Source organism: Triticum dicoccoides, chromosome 1B (genome assembly GCF_002162155.2).
Source record: "Triticum dicoccoides isolate Atlit2015 ecotype Zavitan chromosome 1B, WEW_v2.0, whole genome shotgun sequence".
NCBI classification, from domain to species: Eukaryota; Viridiplantae; Streptophyta; class Magnoliopsida; order Poales; family Poaceae; genus Triticum; species Triticum dicoccoides.
In genome coordinates this window covers 637,986,994-637,990,932 of record NC_041381.1, presented here as the reverse complement: position 1 = coordinate 637,990,932, position 3,939 = coordinate 637,986,994, and the positions used below count along the sequence as shown (strand labels likewise).

Sequence of the window (3,939 nt, the reverse complement as noted above, 5' to 3'; positions counted from 1 at the left end):
TCAAAATGCATGACAATACAAGTCTGATAAAAAATGATCAGCTCAACAACTCACAATTTCACATATATTGCAGAAACTAATACATAACAAAACACAAATTGGGTGTTCAGAACAATACACAAGTTTCACCTTTTCAGAACAGGACAATACACTAACTGACTTACAGACACATAGAGAGCTAATACTGATTTGAATGTAATTGGTCTAGCATCCAGTAGTAACTATCATCAACTACACACACACACATAGAAAGAGTGAGAGAAAGAGAAAGAAAGAGAGCAGCAGCAGTTTTGAGGTTCATGTAAGAAGAATAGTGGCGAGGCAGAGAAGAGCAGGAGCAGCAGAAGTGACGTAGGGAAGAAGAAGAAGCAATAGGCAGGAGAAGAAGGTGCAGCAAGAAAGAGGAGCGGCGACAGTTTTGGGGAGAAGTAATAGCAGCCACCAGTTGGTTCCAATAAGGAGCAGCAGCCTATAGCAGAGGCGTGAGGAGAAGGGAGCAGCAGCAGTTATGGTTCAGGGAGGAAGACGAAGAGACAGCAGCAGGAGGTCAAGGGGAAAAAGAAGAAGCAGTGGGGGCATGGAGAGAAGAGAAACATCATGAGTTAGGACAAGTAGAGCAGCAAAATGGGGGCGCCCTCGTGGATGACCAGACGCCTGTGCTCCCCTTTGTCTGGTTGTGCGCACGAGGTACGGCGGTGGCTGGAGATGGTGGAGGGATGGCGCAGTGAAGGTGGAGATGGATCGATGATGGTGGATGCTGGTGATGGCGCGGTGGCGCGGCTGCGATGGATGGATGGTGTAGGGGGAGGGGAGTGGTGGCGCGCGGTGGTGCTGGTGGTGATGGTGATGTGGTGGGAGCGCGATGGCACGGGTGGAGGTGCTGTGGGGTTGTGGAGCAGGTGGAGGTGCTGGGTGGCGAGCCGCCACGCCGGCCTGGCCGTGGCGGTGGTCGGAGGTGGAAGAAAGAGGCGGGGGAAAGAGAGGATGGAGATGCCATGCACAAAGGCGATCGGGGCTGCTGCTAGGGATTTTGATCCCCCTCCTCTGATCTGCCACTTTTGCTCTTTTACCCTTCCACTTCTCTTCTTTCTTCACAAGATGATCCCTCCAACTTTAGCTTGGCCCCTCTGGTTACATCTTTTCTTCACGGTCGGGTCCATTCTTTCTCCTCTTCGTCATTCTCTTAGCCACTTAGTCCGGATCTTGAAGATTTATAGTGCCTTTGCGCACATTTCTGCAAAATAGACCAAAGACTAGTAAATGATCCTTTATATGATTTTCATGCAAATATTCAATATTTCATAGCAAGAATTGATGGTCATATCTCAATAAACCGCATATTTGAGAGCCAAAAGATGTATATGAAATGTGCTTATCAAGTTCCCCCACACTTAAATCTTTACTTGTCCTCAAGTAAAGGCATATGACAAGAGCAAGATAGTGAATAGTGAGCTAACTAGAGAATGCCAAGTGAAGTAGATCTCTAAACAATGCATGCTTTGGACTTAGCTAGTGCAAATCAATGGTCAAGAGTGCTACAAAGCAATAGGATACTAGTAAGCATGACCATTTTAAACTTTTACAATGATAAAAGAGGTTCAACCAGTTTAAATGATGACTGCGCCAAATGGTTCCTAAAGAGAGCATGATCCCGAGAACAAAAAGAGCTGGAATTAAATCACTTATTTGCAGAAATATAACATTGTGGTTGAACCACTTATTAAATTTGAAGGAAGTAATGATAATATTTTATCAATCTCACCAAAGGAACATACCACCGATCCCGAGAACATGGTATACAACTGGCTCGACCAATTATTAGTTTTTTTTGTTTATCTCCCCAAAGGAACATACCACCGATCCCGAGAACATGGTATACACCTGGTTCGACAATTACATTTCTATTATTATTAATGACTGCCCAAGCTAACCCGATTTCACATGCCACCGATCCCGGGAACATGACATGCTACTGTAGGTAGTCAGACTTATTTATTCATTATTACTTATCTTAAATGAACAACGCATAAGCACAAAAATAGGAATCATCACTTCTCCATGTCTGGTTCACATGCTACCAATCCAAGGAACATAGCATGCTAATCCATAGTGGTTAGGTGATTGCTCTCAATGGGAACACATTAGGCACAAACTCAGCATCTGACACTTAATGATCTAGGTGTATCGAGGTAAAAGCAGAAAATGATTAAGTTTTCTAGTGTACTAGAGATTTGAGCACTCAAAACTAATAACTTTCACTAATTTCAGAAAAGCAAGCAGTATGTAGATCACTAGTTTACAAGGCATTCACGATTCAGTTCACATATTCACATCAAGCATCATATGTCAAAGGTAAAATTCAGTGGGACGACATTTAAGAAATAGCTCAAGCAACCCAAATATCAAATGATTTCAGCATGTATCAATGGATGATATATTAAGATTCGGGTCATGAAACAGCTCATCGGGTTTATATAATGTAGCACTCGCTCGATCACCTCACCAACTGCAGCTCTTCTCCTTTCCTTCCTTATGGATGCTCCAGCTTCACTCTTCTTCATGTGTGCCCCATTGCTTCTCCTCATCACCATGTCGTGAATCCACCAGGATCCCAGGGAATGTCATCTTGAACTCGGTCAACTCGCAGTAAATGGTACACAAGCATCAACCTGAAAGAACACTCAACAACCAAGCCAATACAAGTGACAGAGAGAATGCCCTCTAAGTCATCGATAGAGTGCCCCTATCATATAAGTATATCTATTGAGCAAGTCAGGAACATGTATCAACAACAAGTCACATGGTGCATAGACAATATCCATGATATGGCATATCTTGTCGAGAAAGCTGATATCATACCTGAGATACTTGGGAAGAAGCTTCAGGACTACCTCAATTGAAGATACCAAGTAAGGTGTGGTAGTAGAAATTTCCACCGGACTCATGTCAACAAGTGAAATAGTAGAGCTTGGCTCCTTGACATATGAATCCACCTCGCCATACTCAACCATGAAGCTCTCCATCTCAGGCTCAAGTGTTGAGGAAGCAATACAGCTAACATCATCGAAGGTGAACTTCTCCATATCTGGCTCTAGCAGCACATGATCAATATCAACTAAAGGTGACTCCTCAATATCAAAAACAACTAACTGCAGCTCTGGCTCATCAATGGAAGAATCATCACAATGCAAAACCGAGTCTCCAACACTAGTATCCATATGATCTGTAGCGTGTGTGTCAACTAGAATGGTGTCATCATCGTCGAAGATAATCCATGCAAGCTCAATCTTGTCACACTGAGATAGAGGTTCAGGCTTCTGTGTAAGAATTGGTGGCTGAGGTGTAGTGATTTGTTGCAAGCAAACCAATGAATCAGACGTGGGCTTCTTATTGTACCACTGAAGTTGGTGGAAAGCTATGCTCTCAATCAGCAGAAAAGCTTCATCAAGTGTCTTGTTTGTAATAGCTCCACCCGCTGCCATATCGACATAAGCTCGAGTGTCCAAAGTCAATCCTCTATAGAATATCTGTAGCTCTAACCATCTCTCGAGCCCATGATTAGGACATCTCCTGAATAAGGGTTTGTATCTCTCCCAAGCATCATTCAAGCTCTCGCCTTCACGCTGAACGAAATTGAAGATCTCATCCCGAATTGCGGACTGCTTGTGTAGTGGGAAATATTTATCCAAGAAAGCTCGTGATATCTCATTCCAACTGTATGACCTTGATGGCAAGGATCGATACCAAGCACGAGCATCATCACGGAGAGAGAATGTGAACAACCTACACATGATTGCATCTTGAGGAACTCCATGGTACTTGACTGTATCTGAATACTCCATGACTCGGTGCAAGTGCTCATAGGGATCCTCAGTAGGCAGTCCTCCAAACTGTTGTTGTTGAACCAAAGCAATAAGACTAGGTTTCAGCTCGAAGTTC

The 3,939-nt window shown here is 43.7% G+C and overlaps 1 non-coding gene across 1 annotated transcript; it reads left to right on the top strand.

The window, feature by feature from the left end:
- Positions 1-3,549: 3,549 nt before the first annotated feature.
- On the top strand, positions 3,550-3,660 carry LOC119351521. The gene has a single exon (XR_005170005.1). It is a non-coding gene; the product is annotated as a small nucleolar RNA R71 (small nucleolar RNA).
- Positions 3,661-3,939: the final 279 nt, after the last annotated feature.